This window comes from Eurosta solidaginis, chromosome X (assembly GCF_040869045.1).
Source record: "Eurosta solidaginis isolate ZX-2024a chromosome X, ASM4086904v1, whole genome shotgun sequence".
NCBI classification, from domain to species: Eukaryota; Metazoa; Arthropoda; class Insecta; order Diptera; family Tephritidae; genus Eurosta; species Eurosta solidaginis.
This window is the reverse complement of record NC_090324.1, coordinates 123,318,337-123,339,345: the sequence shown is the minus strand read 5'-3', so window position 1 is coordinate 123,339,345 and position 21,009 is coordinate 123,318,337. Positions and strand designations below refer to the sequence as shown.

The following is a 21,009-nucleotide window of genomic DNA, read 5'->3' as shown; positions in this document are numbered from 1 at the left end:
CATTGAAATGATCTGCTGCTGAAATCCTACAGACTATTTCCGAGGGGGAGCGGAACAACTACGAAACATTGATGAGTGCTCTAGAGAGGCGATACCTAAGCGAACACAGGAAGCAGATACACCAAATAGAGTTGCAAAACCTTTACCGAAAAGCTAATGAGACTTTGCAGGAGTTTGCTTCGGATGTTGAAAGGTTGGCTCATTTGGCAAATGCGGACGCACCCGTGGAATACATCGAGAGGGTAAAAATCGAGAGTTTTATTAATGGCATACGGGACGTCGAAACGAAGCGAATCACATACGCAAACCCAAAGCCAACATTTGCTGAAACGGTATCACATGCATTGACTTAGGAAACTGCCTCCCTATTGAGTAAACCAGAATATAAGGCTCATCGTGTGGAAGTAGAAAGACCAGAGTGGGTAGACACATTTTTGGAAGCACTGGAGGGATTACAACAAAACAATGCCGGAGTTATGAAGTGTTTCAAGAGCGGTAACCCAAGTCACAATGTGTTTCATTGCAGCACCGGTCATGGTAGTTCCAACTTAGCTGGTCGTAAACGCAAAGGTGGAGGAGATAAACAAGAGCGAGTCAAATGTAAAGATGGAGAACTTGCCCCAGCTATTGAATGTCGTGTGATACCTATCTCGCAAACTTGAAAGAAATCGAGCAGTCTTACCGTCAAAGGAAATGTGGATGGCAAGGAGCGTGTACTGACTGTAGATACGGGTGCATCTCATTCCTTGATCCGATATGATTTGTTCAACAGGAAAGTAAAGCCATTACCTGGAGCAAGTTCGGAAAAAGGGTTCAGTAGTAAGCGAGTGCTGGTGGAGAAGATTCGACAGAGACCACGAAAGTCAGGAAAAGTAGATCGAGCAAAGGTTGATGGAACAAATGGACCAAACAAATCAAAACCGAAGGTACCTGTGAGAGAAACACTGGCATTGAAACCCCTAATGGACGCACTAAAACGAGGAAGGAATGCAGGGGTGGTTTCAAGCCAGGGCACACTACTGTTGTGAAGCGTCGGGACGATACTGATGATGCAAAGTCAATCCTTCAAGATCAAGCTCTGCGAGCTAGTTCTTCGTTGATCAAACAATAGAGTGCGAGGGAACGATCCAGGATAATGAGTAGTAAGATGAAACGCAGGTACGATGAGAACAATAATTCGGAAGGTTTCTTGGCGGAGATTTGGTACTGTTATACAACCCTCACAGGCGGAAAGGTGTTCCATCCAAGATTCGGTGCAGTTGGAAAGCCACGTACTCACGAGTATGCAATGAGATTAGCTATAAAATCATTCATCTGTAGTTACAGCTGAGAAATTTGATAGCTGATGGCCAACTAGTAGATTTTGGGAATGGAAGCGCCTAGAAGATGCGAACGAGGAAATCAGAGAATATAAAAGGCAACCACGGTAGAGGCGCAATAATCAGTTTCGATTAAGCACGCTATCTGTCGGGCAATAGTAGAGTTATTTATTGTGAAGTACTTGAATAAAGGCCATTTTGCATTATTAAATATTGGAGTTATTTATTCAACAGTTTAGTGATTCGAACTTAGCAGAAGGTTGCAAATGAGAGGATTTGCAGTAAACTCGTTACAATATTATCAAACAATATTTTCGTTATTTATAGAATATCACATACATATGTATGTATACAAAAAAAGTGCTACAGTTTTATTTTGTAAACATTGAAATGCATACGAAAAACAGCAATCAGCAAACATTTTCTAACTTTAGAGGAATTTTTGTAGGCACGTTTTATAACTAGTGTAATTACTGAGCTGAGAATGATTAGACAACTAACTCAGTTTAAGTTAGAGTCCCATTGGAGATTAAAAAATGGGGCTTATTCGCTAATCTTTCTCAAATCGATATCAAAATTTCTTCTCTTTATTAAAATTTCATTAAAAAAATAGTTCGTACCTAGTTATTTATTGTTAAACTTTCTTAATCCTATGTTAAGCAAAATTGAATTCACACATTATATTAGTGTCTAAAAGTTCGTCGGACCAGGGACGATCCGAATTTAAAAGAGGGAGGAGTTATCATATCATGTCTGCCCCTAATATTTATCAACAATATTACTCAGCAGTTAGCATTGCCTTGATCTTGCTTTTAACACACAAACACGCCGTCTATAAATTCTGCGTAGTAACCATTAACACGCCATAAAATGTCCAGTTATGGGATTCAACAATATCCCAACGAGATCATCACCTGTCTAGTAATAATGAGAGCTGGCATAAAATACCAATGCCCAAGGCTAATACAAAAGTACAGCCCAACTTATTTCATCACTTGCTTAGCAACATTAAAAAACCCCAAATCCCTTTATGGTACTCAGAAACAAAACAAAGAGCATTGCTTAACAACAGCTTAGTATTATGTTTGGGTCAGCCAAGCATTACAACAACATGATGGGCTTGGGTTTGCAATAAATACTAATAACAATTCTATAATAGAATTGGGTCGGTCTGGCATTTCAACAACAACTTCACAGTGGTGTTTGATAGCAATGCATTCCAATAACAGTTTCACCAATCACACAAGATCACGGAATATGACAACAACAACGTCATAGATAGACAAAGGGTATTTAAGGCGGCAGCTTAGAATAAGAAATTAGTCTTTTAGTTTTTGATTTAACACAAAAAGTTGTGGTCGGAGTAAAAACCGTGATCGCTAAATAAAATTTATTAAATATTAAAAGAAGTGATCGCTGAATAAAGTTTATTGTTACTAAAAATTCAAAGGTGTTTTAATTGTGACTGTGAAAAACTTAACTTATACAACTAAGGTTCACTCCCGTTTAAAACCCACATTAGTACCTTTAATTTGATACCCAAAGTATACAAACCCATTCTAGAGTCACCCCTGGTCCACCTTTATGGCTATATCTCGAAAAGGGGTCCACCTATAGAACTAACGCCTACTCCCTTTTAAAATACTCATTAACACCTTTCATTTGATACCCATATCGTACAAACACATTCTAGAGTCACCCCTGGTCCACCTTTATGGCGATTTCCCGAATAGGCGTCCACCTGTAGAACTATGGTCCACTCCCTTTTAAAATACTCTTTATTACCTTCCATTTGATACCAATGTCATACAATCACATTCCAGGGTTACCCCAGGTTCATTTTCCTACATGGTGATTTTCTCTTATTTTGTATGCAAAGCTCTTAGCTAAGTATGTAGCCATATGTATGCACAACATAGATTTCAAGCTGAACATTTGGTTGGTCACTATTTGCTGGGTATGCATCATCCATTTGAATGTAAAACTTGTATTACGCTTTCACTCTATATGCTTCCGACATATGCTTAATAGCATATTTGTGAGTTGCCCAATACAAATCTTAGTTTCATCCAATTTACATTAATATAAAACAATATCATTTTACTAAAATGGAAATATAAATACATTTCAAAGCCGTTGTGATATTTCTAATTAAGACTTCCATTTCTTAAGCAGTTCAGCGGCCTTTCACTCAATTTTCAGCGTTTCATCTTTTCTACAGCAATGATTATGACCACCAGAAACTCACCAAAAAGCTTTCGCTTTTCCAACGTACGCACGCATTTTGGCGGTACATAAAGACAATCACCTGCTTGTAAAATAACATTAAAGAATTTTACTTCAGCTGCTAGCGGATAACGTTCATAATCTAAATGTACTGCATGCAATTGTGAGGTATTACAAGGCATTTCTGCTTCATGTGCGTAAAGTTTGATGTATCCTCCAATGCTGCTAATATTACGTGCTTTCTACCAAACACTTGACAAAGCAAATTATGGTCAGGATCATAATGCAGTAGCGATATTGTGTTTTTCGGACCTAACCAGGCCTTAATTGAAACTTTCGCCTGCTCCGTACAACCCATTACATTCGTACGTAAAGTGCAATAATCTGGGATGCGAATGTCGGCTTTAAGTGCTGTAGTTGATTAAATAGTTCATGCTGAGCTAAATATTCAATTTCCACGTCAGTTTGAACAAATTTTCGGAAGAATCACAAATTTTTACTAGCTGCTGTGACCATTCATCAGTTTCATAGTTGGCTCCAATTTCTATTGGAACCGTGCGATTACCTGCTAATTTGTGTATATAATTTAGATCGCGCCACTTTTGCAGGGTAGGCCAATGGGCGATTGTGTTGAGTAGCAAAGCAGGCTGTAAGGGAAGGAAAGATTTTATGCGAAAGTCTTCCAATGAAAGGCCACTCAGCATCGCCATATCGCATTTAACTGATTCTATCATACAGGTTTTGTGTACATCCTTCGGAAGTAAACAAAAAAAAAATTGTAATAATTGGCTAGTGCATATATTTTACGAAATGAAACTTGCGCCAGTTTGGAACGATTGTCTGGTTTTTCTGATTCTGCATGTACGCATTCCGAAGTATATGGGCACGGAGACAACCCATCATGCCTTGTGTGACATCCACTTGTTTCTAATGCTGGGATTGGTAAAATCAACATGAGGAGAAAATCTGAAATTAAAACAAGTAAAGAAGGTTAAGTTCGGGTGTAACCGAGTATTACATACTCAGTTGAGAGTTATGGTGACAACATAAGGGAAAATAACCATGTAGGAAAATGAACCGAGGGAAACCCTGGAATGTGTTTGTATCACATGTCTATCAAATGAAAGGCACTAAAGAGTATTTCATGAGGGAGTGAGCCATAGTTCTATAGGTGGACGCCATTTAGGGATATCGCCATAAAGGTGGATCAGGGTTGACTCTAGAATTTGTTTACACGATATGGGTATCAAATGAAAGGTGTTAATGAGTATTTTAAAAGGAAGTAATCCTTGGTTCCATAGGTGGACGCCGTTTCGAGATATCGCCATAAAGGTGGACCAAGGGTGACCCTAGAATGCGTTTGTACAATATGGGTATCAAACGAAAGGTGTTAACGTGTATTTTAAAAGGGAGTGGGCCTTAGTTCTATAGGTGGAAGCCGTTTCAAAATATCGCCATAAAGGTGGACCAGGGGTGACAAAGAATGTGTTTGTACGATATGGTTATAACATTAAAGGTATTAATGAGGGTTTTAAAAGGGAGTGGTGGTCGAGATATCGCCATAAAGGTGGACCAGGGGTGACTCTAGAATGCATTTGTACAATATGGGTATCAAACGAAAGGTGTTAACGAGTATTTTAAAAGGTAGTGGGCCTTAGTTCTATAGGTGGAAGCCGTTTCGAAATATCGCCATAAAGGTGGACCAGGGGTGACATAGAATGTGTTTGTAAGATATGATTATTTTGTTTGGAGTGTTAAGTGACCTTTTCACAAGAGAAATAAATAAAACGCAAACACCTTATTAGTCACTTATATTTTTTATATTTTATTATTCAAAAAAATAAAAAATAATACAATTGTTTCGGCACTATCGTTGTGCCTTCCTCAGTCGATAGCGTTCAACTAGCCGCTGTCTGTCATAAAACAATACAACAAATAATAACACAATAATACAATAGCAAAACCAATAAGAGAATTTGAAATAATAATAATTGTGATAACAAAATAATTTTTAAGTTTGTTGGAAAGCGGTAAAAAGGCTAGAGTACAGTGGACCAATATCCCTATTAACAGCAACATTTTTATTTACATAAATATGCAAGGATTCTAAAATATTTAGTTTATTAATGTTTGTTTCCGATTTAATTAATTTGAAATTGTCTTCACTTATGGCATGTTTCTTCTCAAGCGCATGTTCGGCTATTCCACTTTTTGGTTCGATGTTCTTAATATATTTCAGATGCTCGTTCATCCTTGTTCGTATTGTGCGCGTTGACTGACCTATGTATTTTGCCCCACATATCTTTCCGTCGTCATCAAAGTTAGAGCACGTCACTGAATAAACCCCCGGTTTAACCAAACTGTGACACTTGTCTTTCGTAGATTTTAGCAAAGATTTAATTTTATTCTTACTTTTTGGGACAACTTTTATGTCTGATTTCTTGAAAAGTTTTTTAATATATTTAAAATATTGTTCATCGTACGTAATGCTATAAAAACAATATTCATCTTTTTTTTTTTTTTGTCCACTGTCTCGAAAAATGAGCTGCAATCTCTTTTTACTTTTTTATTTTGGTGTTTGCTTATTTATTGTTGGATGCTGTTGCGGCAATATCGATTAATTTCAGCGATGTTCATTATTTTCTCTTTTTCTCGTTCAAATGCGATGCAACTGAGCGGGACGTTTACAAGACGATGAGCCATAGAGTTAAACGCCGCTAGTTTGTGGGTGTAATGATGGTTGGATTCTATAGGGATGAACCGATCAGTTGTTGTTGGTTTTCGATAAATATCGAATTCGATAACTCCATCATCGTTATGTGCCAATTTAAGGTCCAGAAAAGACAATTCCATATTTTCTTCACATTCATAAGTGAATTGGATAGCACCATGAATTGAATTAAATAAATTAAGCGTGTCTTTTACTTTATCTTTTTCAATAATGACCACGCAATCATCCACATATCGGCAATAAAATCGTGGGAACAAAGAACTTTTAATTAAATGGTATTCAATCGTATTCATATACAAATTGCATAAAAAAGGACTAATATTTAAACCCATAGGCAGTCCCTCGGTTTGCTCAAAAAATTCACCTCTGAACTGGAAATATGATTGGTTGACGCACAATAAAGTTAAATCAAATAATGCGTTAGTGATCGTCGGATTTAAATTCTGTTTTTCGAGCCATAATCGTAGCGCGTCCAAGGCTCCCTTTTTTGGCACGCTGGAAAAATACGAGCTGATGTCGAATGAAGCAAAACGTTCGTTCGGATTCAGCCGAACATCCTTGATTCTTGAAATCAATTCGAATGAATTTTTAACAGAAAAGGTGTCAAAGCTCTTGAGCTCGTTAAAATATTTGCTCAACCATCTGGCAATATTAGATATCGGGGAAGTGTACCCAGCGATGATCGGTCTAAACTTGTTGCCCGGCTTATGCGCTTTATATAGACCATAAAGGCATGGGACCAGTACATACGACTTATGCATCTTAATGTCCCAACGGCGACCAAACAAATCAGCATACATTTTTCTTCGTATAACAACCCCTTTTTTCATTTTTGGGAGAGGATTTTTCACTTTTACATAATTACCTTCCTCGATAAGTGCGTTCATACCATTGTTGTAATCATCCTCATTCAAGACAACAACACAATTTCCTTTGTAAGACTTTGTTATATAAACATTTTTTCGGTTAAGCGACTTTACGGCGCTATGTAAATCATAGGAATTTTGTGTTTATGAAAGCTTGGTTTTGATTTTAACACTTGTTTTAAACTAAACCGCAAATTCTCCGCCTCTTCGGGTTCTACTCTTCCGAGAGCTAACTCGGAGTCGACGATTAATTCTTGCAAAAGTGGACTTTTATTATAATGTTGCTGATTAAAAATTATTTTGTTATCACAATTATTATTATTGCAAATTCTCTTATTGGTTTTGTTATTGTATTATTGTGTTATTATTTGTTGTATTGTTTTATGACAGACAGCGGCTAGTTGAACGCTATCGACTGAGGATAGTGCCGAAACAATTGTATTATTTTTTATTATTTTGAATAATAAAATATAAAAAATATAAGTGACTAATAAGGTGTTTGCGTTTTATTTATTTCTCTTGTACGATATGGTTATACAATTAAAGGTATTAATGAGGGTTTTAAAAGGGAGTGGTGGTCGAGATATCGCCATAAAGGTGGACCAGGGGTGACTCTAGAATGCGTTTGTACAATATGGGTATCAAACGAAAGGTGTTAATGAGTATTTTAAAAGGGAGTGGGCCTTTGTTCTATAGGTGGAAGCCGTTTCGAAATATCGCCATAAAGGTGGACCAGGGGTAACTCTAGAATGCGTTTGTACAATATGGGTATCAAACGAAAGGTGTTAACGAGTATTTTAAAAGGGAGTGGGCCTTAGTTCTATAGGTGGAAGCCGTTTCGAAATATCGCCATAAAGGTGGACCAGGGGTGACTCTAGAATGTGTTTGTACGATATGGTTATAAAATTAAAGGTATTAATGAGGGTTTTAAAAGGGAGTGGTGGTCGAGATATCGCCATAAAGGTGGACCAGGGGTGACTCTAGAATGCGTTTGTATAATATGGGTATCAAAAGAAAGGTGTTAATGAGTATTTTAAAAGGGTAGGTAGGTAGGTTGAACTGTCCGGTCCATGAGGACCTCACATAGACTGATTGAGTCCGTAGTGTTACCAGAAGTTTGTTTTAACGACCAAACTGAAAAACCCTATCAAAAACCAGGACCTATGTTATAAAATAACTCCGTCCTCTTGGCAAATACTAGAAGCTTCCTAGGACTTAAGCCACTTGCTGCTTATAGATCTGACAGCTGTATCACTCCTAATAGCTGGAGTCTTAGCCTGGCAAGTGCAGGGCCCGAGCACAGAACGTGCTCGATCGTTTCCTCCTTCAACCCGCACTTCCTACACCTGCTATCACTGACCAAGCCTAATTTAAAGGCATGTGACGCCAGAAGGCAGTGTCCAGTCAGAATACCCGTCATGAGTCTACAGTCCTCTCTTTTTAATGATAGAAGCAACTGTGTTAGCCTAAGGTTGTAAGACCTACACATAATCTTCGACACTTTACAGCCCCGCGCTTGAACCCATGCCTTTTCTGCTTGGTCCATCATGTGCACTTCTCGCCTTCGCTTAATCTCGCCCAATCTAATTGGGACGTCTACATAGCAAGCTTCAAGGGATGCGCCCTTTTTAGCTAATTCGTCCGCTTTTTCATCCCCATCTATTCCCATATGCCCCGGGACCCAATATAGATGTATGCTTCTCCCTGTCCCGATTCTCTCCAGAGACTGCTTACACTCTAACACGCATTTAGATGCTGTGCTATGCGAGATTATTGCCTTAATTGCTGCTTGACTGTCAATATAAAAGTTAACACGGTTGCAGCTTAAGCTATTCTCTTCCAGGGTTTCTACTGCTTTGGTTACGGCTAATATTTCCGCTTGGAAAACGCTACAGTAATCCGGCAGCCTGTAGGATCTGCTTAATTCCGGATCAGCGCAGTATACCGCAGACCCTACTCCTTCCACTATTTTGGAACCATCGGTGTACACATGTATCGCCTCGTCCGCCATTTGCGCACCCTTGCGCCAACCGTCCACCTCTATTGTGGCCTTAAGATCTCCCTCAAAGTGCAGGTAGGGAATCATGTAGTCTGTTCGTCTTGTGACTGATGACGCTATACTACTATGGCCATATGGTCGGCGCTCAAGCTGCCCCGAAGCATCGAGCCTGGTTGCGGTCGTTAACGCTTTGTTCTTTGCTACCAGGTCTACAGGTGGAATGTGCAGAATGGCATACAGTGCAGCCGTCGGGGTTGATTTCAGGGCTCCCGTAATGCAAAGCATCGATAGTCTGCATACCCCCTCTAATTTTTTGAGGTATGTCGTTTTTTGTGTGGCTTTCCACCAAACGAGAACTCCATAGTATAGAATAGGGCTTACAATCGCTGTAAAAACCCAATCAGAAAGAGAGTGCGATAGGCCCCACGTACACCCCAGCATTCTTTTACATGCATAGAGTGCCGCTGAGGCCTTCTTGACCCTCTCCTCCACGTTGAGCTTCCATGACAGCTTACTGTCTAGGATGATTCCTAGATATTTTGTGCAAGGTTTCTCCTGTAAGGTCACCGCTCCTAACTTAGGCCTGGTCCAATTTGGGACCTTGTACCTCTTTGTAAACAAGACCATATCCGTCTTCTCCGCATTGACTTTTACATTGACTATTACATACTCAGTTGAGAGCTATGGTGACAACATAAGGGAAAATAACCATGTAGGAAAATGAACCGAGGGAAACCCTGGAATGTGTTTGTATCACATGTCTATCAAATGAAAGGCACTAAAGAGTATTTCATGAGGGAGTGAGCCATAGTTCTATAGGTGGACGCCATTTAGGGATATCGCCATAAAGGTGGATCAGGGTTGACTCTAGAATTTGTTTGCACGATATGGGTATCAAATGAAAGGTGTTAATGAGTATTTTAAAAGGAAGTAATCCTTGGTTCCATAGGTGGACGCCGTTTCGAGATATCGCCATAAAGGTGGACCAGGGGTGACCCTAGAATGCGTTTGTACAATATGGGTATCAAACAAAAGGTGTTAACGAGTATTTTAAAAGGGAGTGGGCCTTAGTTCTATAGGTGGAAGCCGTTTCAAAATATCGCCATAAAGGTGGACCAGGGGTGACAAAGAATGTGTTTGTACGATATGGTTATAACATTAAAGGTATTAATGAGGGTTTTAAAAGGGAGTGGTGGTCGAGATATCGCCATAAAGGTGGACCAGGGGTGACTCTAGAATGCATTTGTACAATATGGGTATCAAACGAAAGGTGTTAACGAGTATTTTAAAAGGGAGTGGGCCTTAGTTCTATAGGTGGAAGCCGTTTCGAAATATCGCCATAAAGGTGGACCAGGGGTGACATAGAATGTGTTTGTACGATATGATTATTTTGTTTTGAGTGTTAAGTGACCTTTTCACAAGAGAAATAAATAAAACGCAAACACCTTATTAGTCACTTATATTTTTTATATTTTATTATTCAAAAAAATAAAAAATAATACAATTGTTTCGGCACTATCGTTGTGCCTTCCTCAGTCGATAGCGTTCAACTAGCCGCTGTCTGTCATAAAACAATACAACAAATAATAACACAATAATACAATAGCAAAACCAATAAGAGAATTTGAAATAATAATAATTGTGATAACAAATTAATTTTTAAGTTTGTTGGAAAGCGGTAAAAAGGCTAGAGTACAGTGGACCAATATCCCTATTAACAGCAACATTTTTATTTACATAAATATGCAAGGATTCTAAAATATTTAGTTTATTAATGTTTGTTTCCGATTTAATTAATTTGAAATTGTCTTCACTTATGGCATGTTTCTTCTCAAGCGCATGTTCGGCTATTCCACTTTTTGGTTCGATGTTCTTAATATATTTCAGATGCTCGTTCATCCTTGTTCGTATTGTGCGCGTTGACTGACCTATGTATTTTGCCCCACATATCTTTCCGTCGTCATCAAAGTTAGAGCACGTCACTGAATAAACCCCCGGTTTAACCAAACTGTGACACTTGTCTTTCGTAGATTTTAGCAAAGATTTAATTTTATTCTTACTTTTTGGGACAACTTTTATGTCTGATTTCTTGAAAAGTTTTTTAATATATTTAAAATATTGTTCATCGTACGTAATGCTATAAAAACAATATTCATCTTTTTTTTTTTTTTGTCCACTGTCTCGAAAAATGAGCTGCAATCTCTTTTTGCTTTTTTATTTTGGTGCTTGCTTATTTATTGTTGGATGCTGTTGCGGCAATATCGATTAATTTCAGCGATGTTCATTATTTTCTCTTTTTCTCGTTCAAATGCGATGCAACTGAGCGGAACGTTTACAAGACGATGAGCCATAGAGTTAAACGCCGCTAGTTTGTGGGTGTAATGATGGTTGGATTCTATAGGGATGAACCGATCAGTTGTTGTTGGTTTTCGATAAATATCGAATTCGATAACTCCATCATCGTTATGTGCCAATTTAAGGTCCAGAAAAGACAATTCCATATTTTCTTCACATTCATAAGTGAATTGGATAGCACCATGAATTGAATTAAATAAATTAAGCGTGTCTTTTACTTTATCTTTTTCAATAATGACCACGCAATCATCCACATATCGGCAATAAAATCGTGGGAACAAAGAACTTTTAATTAAATGGTATTCAATCGTATTCATATACAAATTGCATAAAAAAGGACTAATATTTAAACCCATAGGCAGTCCCTCGGTTTGCTCAAAAAATTCACCTCTGAACTGGAAATATGATTGGTTGACGCACAATAAAGTTAAATCAAATAATGCGTTAGTGATCGTCGGATTTAAATTCTGTTTTTCGAGCCATAATCGTAGCGCGTCCAAGGCTCCCTTTTTTGGCACGCTGGAAAAATACGAGCTGATGTCGAATGAAGCAAAACGTTCGTTCGGATTCAGCCGAACATCCTTGATTCTTGAAATCAATTCGAATGAATTTTTAACAGAAAAGGTGTCAAAGCTCTTGAGCTCGTTAAAATATTTGCTCAACCATCTGGCAATATTAGATATCGGGGAAGTGTACCCAGCGATGATCGGTCTAAACTTGTTGCCCGGCTTATGCGCTTTATATAGACCATAAAGGCATGGGACCAGTACATACGACTTATGCATCTTAATGTCCCAACGGCGACCAAACAAACCAGCATACATTTTTCTTCGTATAACAACCTCTTTTTTCATTTTTGGGAGAGGATTTTTCACTTTTACATAATTACCTTCCTCGATAAGTGCGTTCATACCATTGTTGTAATCATCCTCATTCAAGACAACAACACAATTTCCTTTGTCAGACTTTGTTATATAAACATTTTTTCGGTTAAGCGACTTTACGGCGCTATGTAAATCATAGGAATTTTGTGTTTATGAAAGCTTGGTTTTGATTTTAACACTTGTTTTAAACTAAACCGCAAATTCTCCGCCTCTTCGGGTTCTACTCTTCCGAGAGCTAACTCGGAGTCGACGATTAATTCTTGCAAAAGTGGACTTTTATTATAATGTTGCTGATTAAAAATTATTTTGTTATCACAATTATTATTATTGCAAATTCTCTTATTGGTTTTGTTATTGTATTATTGTGTTATTATTTGTTGTATTGTTTTATGACAGACAGCGGCTAGTTGAACGCTATCGACTGAGGATAGTGCCGAAACAATTGTATTATTTTTTATTATTTTGAATAATAAAATATAAAAAATATAAGTGACTAATAAGGTGTTTGCGTTTTATTTATTTCTCTTGTACGATATGGTTATACAATTAAAGGTATTAATGAGGGTTTTAAAAGGGAGTGGTGGTCGAGATATCGCCATAAAGGTGGACCAGGGGTGACTCTAGAATGCGTTTGTACAATATGGGTATCAAACGAAAGGTGTTAATGAGTATTTTAAAAAGGAGTGGGCCTTTGTTCTATAGGTGGAAGCCGTTTCGAAATATCGCCATAAAGGTGGACCAGGGGTAACTCTAGAATGCGTTTGTACAATATGGGTATCAAACGAAAGGTGTTAACGAGTATTTTAAAAGGGAGTGGGCCTTAGTTCTATAGGTGGAAGCCGTTTCGAAATATCGCCATAAAGGTGGACCAGGGGTGACTCTAGAATGTGTTTGTACGATATGGTTATAAAATTAAAGGTATTAATGAGGGTTTTAAAAGGGAGTGGTGGTCGAGATATCGCCATAAAGATGGACCAGGGGTGACTCTAGAATGCGTTTGTATAATATGGGTATCAAAAGAAAGGTGTTAATGAGTATTTTAAAAGGGTAGGTAGGTAGGTTGAACTGTCCGGTCCATGAGGACCTCACATAGACTGATTGAGTCCGTAGTGTTACCAGAAGTTTGTTTTAACGACCAAACTGAAAAACCCTATCAAAAACCAGGACCTATGTTATAAAATAACTCCGTCCTCTTGGCAAATACTAGAAGCTTCCTAGGACTTAAGCCACTTGCTGCTTCTAGATCTGACAGCTGTATCACTCCTAATAGCTGGAGTCTTAGCCTGGCAAGTGCAGGGCCCGAGCACAGAACGTGCTCGATCGTTTCCTCCTTCAACCCGCACTTCCTACACCTGCTATCACTGACCAAGCCTAATTTAAAGGCATGTGACGCCAGAAGGCAGTGTCCAGTCAGAATACCCGTCATGAGTCTACAGTCCCCTCTTTTTAATGATAGAAGCAACTGTGTTAGCCTAAGGTTGTAAGACCTACACATAATCTTCGACACTTTACAGCCCCGCGCTTGAACCCATGCCTTTTCTGCTTGGTCGATCATGTGCACCTCTCGCCTTCGCTTAATCTCGCCCAATCTAATTGGGACGTCTACATAGCAAGCTTCAAGGGATGCGCCCTTTTTAGCTAATTCGTCCGCTTTTTCATCCCCATCTATTCCCATATGCCCCGGGACCCAATATAGATGTATGCTTCTCCCTGTCCCGATTCTCTCCAGAGACTGCTTACACTCTAACACGCATTTAGATGCTGTGCTATGCGAGATTATTGCCTTAATTGCTGCTTGACTGTCAATATAAAAGTTAACACGGTTGCAGCTTAAGCTATTCTCTTCCAGGGTTTCTACTGCTTTGGTTACGGCTAATATTTCCGCTTGGAAAACGCTACAGTAATCCGGCAGCCTGTAGGATCTGCTTAATTCCGGATCAGCGCAGTATACCGCAGACCCTACTCCTTCCACTATTTTGGAACCATCGGTGTACACATGTATCGCCTCGTCCGCCATTTGCGCACCCTTGCGCCAACCGTCCACCTCTATTGTGGCCTTAAGATCTCCCTCAAAGTGCAGGTAGGGAATCATGTAGTCTGTTCGTCTTGTGACTGATGACGCTATACTACTATGGCCATATGGTCGGCGCTCAAGCTGCCCCGAAGCATCGAGCCTGGTTGCGGTCGTTAACGCTTTGTTCTTTGCTACCAGGTCTACAGGTGGAATGTGCAGAATGGCATACAGTGCAGCCGTCGGGGTTGATTTCGGGGCTCCCGTAATGCAAGGCATCGATAGTCTGCATACCCCCTCTAATTTTTTGAGGTATGTCGTTTTTTGTGTGGCTTTCCACCAAACGAGAACTCCATAGTATAGAATAGGGCTTACAATCGCTGTAAAAACCCAATCAGAAAGAGAGTGCGATAGGCCCCACGTACACGCCCAGCATTCTTTTACATGCATAGAGTGCCGTTGAGGCCTTCTTGACCCTCTCCTCCACGTTGAGCTTCCATGACAGCTTACTGTCTAGGATGATTCCTAGATATTTTGTGCAAGGTTTCTCCTGTAAGGTCACCGCTCCTAACTTAGGCCTGGTCCAATTTGGGACCTTGTACCTCTTTGTAAACAAGACCATATCCGTCTTCTCCGCATTGACTTTCAGCCCGACATTAGATGGCCAGGTATGAATATCCCGAAGCGCCCGATCCATCAAAGAACTAATCGTTGGAAGGCATTTTCCACTTATGACAATTGCAACGTCATCTGCGTAAGCCGTAAGTTTTACGGGTCCCTCATCGAATTGCCTGAGCAGTTGGCTGATGACCAGTGTCCACAGCAGAGGTGATAGCACCCCTCACTGCGGCGTGCCCCTGTCCACTGGTTTCGTGGCCTCGTACAATCCCCATTGTGATGCAATCTTTCTGCAATTTAACATGCAGCCCATCCATCTGATTAAGGCAGGATGTACTTTAATGTAATTAAGACCATCCATAATCGCCCATTTTGCAACATTATTGAAAGCCCCGGCAATGTCCAAGAAGACTCCTAGAGCATACTCCTTATATTCCAGGGATTTTTCTATGCTTATTACCGCCCTATGCAATGCGGTGTCTACCGACTTGCCTTTGGTGTACGCATGCTGTGTTGTGGAGAGCAGCTTTTCATCCACGTTGGACTTTATGTACACATCTATCAGCCTCTCAAAGGTTTTGAGTAGAAATGATGTTAAGCTATTGGGTCTATAGTCTTTGGGATACACGTGACCGATCTTCCCCGCCTTTTGTAGAAAAGCTACACGAGCAGTTCTCCAAGAGTGCAGTACATGATTCAGTCTTATGCACCCATCGAATATTATTTTAAGCCATTCCACGACCGCCCTACTTGAGACTTGTAGCATGGCCGGGAATATACCATCTGGGCCCGGCGATTTAAACTTAGAAAACGTCTTCACGGCCCACTCGATCTTGGTATCGGTCACCAAGCCCGGCACCACTAGCTCCGTGATCGAAGTGTGAGTGATGTCTGCTGGTTCTTCTAAACCGTCTCCCGATGGGAAATGTGTATCGAGAAGCACCTCAAGGGATTCCTCACTATCACGTGACCATTCCCCGTTCTCTTTCTTTATTAGTCCCTGGACTATGTTTCCCTTTGCTAGGACTTTTTTCAACCGTGCTGTTTCACTGGAGCACTCTATGTCCGTACAGAAACTTTTCCATGAGTTTCTCTTCGCCCTGGTAATTTCACGCTTGTAGATCCTCAGTAGATCCCTGTACTCGTCCCGACACGCTTCGCTTTCCGCGGTCTTTGCGAGTTTAAACATTTCTTTTACCTGTCTTCTTAGAAGACTCAGCTCATTGCTCCACCATGGCGGCTTTGCTTTTCCTCTGAATCTTCTTAGAGGGCAAGCTTTGTTATACGCAGTCATAAGCGTCCTTGTTAGGAATTCATTCGACTCATCCAGTTCCTCTACATTAGCAACCTCTTTGGGTTGTCCCAGTTTTGTTTCTACATGTTTCTGGAATTTAGTCCAATTCGTTGCCCTAGGGTTTCTAAAGGTTCCTCCCTTCTCTACCCTCTTAGTGGGATGCTGAAGCTTATATACGCATGGTCGGATAAGGATGGTCTATCAAGAACCATCCAATCATACCTTGATATATCACGCTCGGAGCTCAATGTAATATCCAGAACATTGCTGGATGTTGGACCAATGTATATAGGAACATTTCCCCTGTTGGCTATCTGCAAATTGGTTTGCAGGATGTAACAAAATAGAGATTCGCCTCTCTCGTTCGTATCTGCTCCTCCCCACGCATTGTGGTGCGCATTTGCATCTGCGCCTATGACCAACCGCCCTTTGCGCCCTTCCTCCTGTACTAGCCTTTTGCACTTCATCGGTGGAACCTCCGCAATGGGCCATGTAGCAGGACGCCAGGATAAATGCCTGCTTATTCTTTTGCTCAACGGCCACCGCTATGAGATCCTCAGTGGTGTAATTAGGCAGCATATATGAATGCAGCTGTTTCCTTACCATTACTACAGCTCGCACCCGTCCTTCCGTTTGTGCGTAGTAAACGCCAAACCCGCGCGCGCTAAGTCCAGAAACCTTTCCTCCCGATGAGAGCCACGGCTCCTGGATCAGCGCCACGTCAAACGAACCCTCCTCAAGGGTTAGAAGGAGTTCACTCGACGCTACTTTACTGTGTTGGAGGTTTATCTGTAGGACTCGCAGCACCATTGGGCTGTTTGTCCCCCTCCAGCACCTTCGTCTTGACGTCGTCGTCCTCCTCTTGCCCTTTTGGTTTAGAGTATTCGAGGCCCCCTTCAGCCCCTCGTGAATGTTGTACCGTGTGTTCCTCTGTGCGAGTCACAGCACCATTTAGCGGTTGGTCCTCTTCTAGCACGTTCGTGGTGACGTCGGCGACCTCCACCTGTCGTTTTTCCCTTAGGCTTCTGAGGTCCTTTTCGACTTCGCCCACTTCCAGCGTGTTAGGATTTATATCCTCGGGACTTCTTTTCCTGAGTCGCATGTAAATTTTGCCAGTGCCAAAGGACATTTTGCCAAGCTGCGTGTACAAAATATCCTCCGCCTGCTTGTTTATTTGGAAGATGTAGAACTGACCATCCTCGGTAGGCCGAGATACAGTAAGTACCTTCCAATCCTGTGTCGGTATGTTCGGATTCTGATTCTGCAGAAGTCGCAGTGTATCCTCCGACTTCATCACGCATGGTATCCATACCTTAACTTTTGGTACCGTGGGGATTTGCGCTTTATCCACCACCTCAAACCGCGTGTTCGTGCCTTGCCTTTGGAGGTTTGGAACGACTTCCTCCAGCCACCGCAAGCTCGCGATGTTGTCGCACGCTATCATCTTCACACCATTATACCATCCCCCCGAATCAAAGGTTGGAAGGGGCTTACTTGGTTGTTCCCGCATCATCTTAAGCATTAAGCTAATAAGCTCCCTTTCCACAGATCTCTGCCTTTCAGTAGTCATTTGTCCGAACGGACTGCGACGATCAACCAGCGCCACAGTCAGTGACTGCTTTGCCACATCACTCATCTTCTCGGGAAAAGCAGGAGTCTTAGTGTTATCTCCCTTTGGAACCTCCGAGAACACCGGAGTCTTCGCGTTAACTCCCTTTAGCGCCTCCGAGAAAGCCGGAGTCTTAGCGTTATCTCCCTTTGGCTTATCTCCTACTTCCGTAGTTGGAACTTCCCTCTGACTGGCAGTTTTCGAGGTAGTTGCTACCTCGCTATTGGAACCCATCTGTCTTACAGCTTTGGGCCTACTTGTCTTGTCTATGCGACTGCCCTGCCTCGCGGCTCTAGGACTGGGTCCTTTCTGCCTCTTGAAAGCAGACTTGTCGCCTTCTGCCGAACGTTGCCTCTTCATTCTGCCATTCGACGCTTCTTCCTCCTCGTACCGGTTGCAGAACCGAGGGTTTCCCGCAGCAAACCTTTTGAACTGCCTTCGACCTACTTCTACCGCTTCATGGGCACATTCCAAGCGCTCGATCTTCACTTCTGTTGGGTCGACCACTGCTCCCAAGCGTAGTACAATTCTTAGTGCTGCACGGTACTGCGAGAGAGCTCTTTTACTTCCTCTGCTCCGTACCCTTCTCCACTCTTCTACTCCGTTTTCATTTGTGTGCTTCTCCAACACGGAGTTCATTGAATCAGCACTACTCTCGCTCCCCGAGTCCGACGCATCGCTTAATTCGTATTTGTCGTCCTTGGATTGCGACTCAGTCCTCCTCTTTACATCCTCCTTATTACATTCAGGTAACGAGTTGTTCATCTTGGTCGTACGACCACCTGCCCGACAAGGCGGGCTCAGCGGTCCAGTATTATATACGGGGAAAGAACCGTCCGCCACAGCAGCGCCCCTTACTGCGGTAAGGCCAGAAATACTTCCCGAGATGGCCCGGTATCGGGAAGGCTCCGTTCGAATACAGACGAAATTATCCCCTGGCTGCAAATCGTCCAATAGGCACGGTCCGCATAACACCCTGGATTAGGGGGTTTTAAAAGGGAGTGGGCCTTAGTTCTATAGGTGGACGCCTTTTCGAGGTATCGCAACTTAACACTTTGTTTGTACGATATGGGTATCAAATGAAAGGTGTTAATGAGTATTTTTAAAAGGGAGTGGGTCTTCGTTCTATAGGTGGTCGCTTTTCGAGATATCGCCATAAAGGTGGACCAGGGGTGACTCTAGAATATGTTTGTACGATATGGGTATCAAATGCAAGGTGTTAATGAGTATTTTAAAAGGGAGTGGGGCTTAGCTCTATAGGTGGACGCCTTTTCGAGATATCGCCATAAAGGTGGACCAGGGGTGACTCTAGAATGTGTTTGTACGATATTGGTATCAAATTAAAGGTATTAATGAGAGTTTTAAAAGGGAGTGGTGGTAGTTGTATATGTGAAGGCGTTTTCCAGATATCGACCAAAATGTGGACCAGGGTGACCCAGAACATCATCTGTTGGATACCGCTCATTTATTTATATATGTAATACCTGCCAAGATTTCAAGGGTTTTTTATTTCGCACTGCAGAACTTTTTCATTTTCTTGTACTTAATATGGTAGGTATCACAACCATTTTACAAAGTTTTTTCTAAAGTTATATTTCGCGTCAATAAACCAATCCAATTGCCATGTTTCATCCCTTTTTTCGTATTTGGTATAGAATTATGGCATTTATCGTAATTTTCAATATCGAAAAAGTTGGCGTGGTCATAGTCGGATTTCGTTCATTTTTTATACCAAGATAAAGTGAGTTCAGATAAGTACGTGAACTAAGTTCAGTAAAGATATGTCGATTTTTGCTCAAGTTATCGTGTTAAGGGCCATGCGGAAGGACAGACGGACCACTGTGTATAAAAACTGTGCGTGGCTTCAACCGATTTCGCCCATTTAAAGTATCCTAGACAAATTAAATGAAAAAGGGCGGAGCCACGACCATTTTGAAATTTTTTTTTATTTTTGTATTTTGTTGCACCGTATCATTACTGGAGTTGAATGTTGACATAATTTACTTATATACTGTAAAGATATTAGATTTTTTGTTAAAATTTTACTTTAAAAAAATTTTTTTTTAAAAGTGGGCGTGGTCCTTCTCCGATTTTGCTAATTTTTATTAGGCGTACATATAGTAATAGGAGTAACGTTCCTGCCAAATTTCATCATGATATCTTCAACGACTGCCAAATTACAGCTTGCAAAGTTTTAAATTACCTTCTTTTAAAAGTGGGCGGTGCCACGCCCATTGTCCAAAATTTTACTAATTTTCTATTCTGCGTCATAAGTTCAACCCACCTATGAAGTTTCATCGCTTTATCTGTCTTTGGTAATGAATTATCGCACTTTTTCGGTTTTTCGAAATTTTCGATATCGAAAAAGTGGGCGTGGTTATAGTCCGATATCGTCCATTTTAAATAGCGATCTGAGATGAGTACTCATGAACCTACATACCAAATTTCATCAAGATATCTCAAAATTTACTCAAGTTATTGTGTTAACGGACGGACATGGCTCAATCAAATTTTTTTTCGATCCTGATGATTTTGATATATGGAAGTCTATATCTATCTCGATTCCTTTATACCTGTACAACCAACCGATATCCAATCAAACTTAATATACTCTGTGAGTTCTGCTCAACTGAGTATAAAGACAAAAATTAGTTAATAGAAAAGATAATGTCTACAAGTATACCAAATACTCACCACCGCGTGTTTTAAATGAATGACGTTTTTGCCATTCTGGAAATGAAAAAGCGTAGCAAACGTCAGAATTTCTACACTTCCTTTCTGACAGTCGCTGCACTGCAATACCGACGTTAGGCCTCATGCGCTGCTACACGCACTATATATCGTGCACTAAATATCTCTATCAATCATTCATTTGGTCGAGATTTGAAATACTTAATTCTACGAATTTCAACATTATCGACAATACACGTCGAAAATATTGTTGAATGGTGAAAACGCAACTGCGCAAGCAGTTTTTTTTTTGGTTAGACATTTTCAGCCAAGTCGGGAACCGTTCTCTGTGGTGGCAGGCCACTTACGGTAAAACTAAAACACACCACAAACTATGTAGCACCAGATTCACCGACATCGACCGACC

General features: G+C 40.8%; 1 pseudogene; it reads right to left on the bottom strand.

The window, feature by feature from the left end:
* Nucleotides 1-3,546: 3,546 nt before the first annotated feature.
* On the bottom strand, nt 3,547-4,255 carry LOC137235123 (uncharacterized; annotated as a pseudogene).
* Between the last annotated feature and the right edge of the window lie 16,754 nt (nt 4,256-21,009).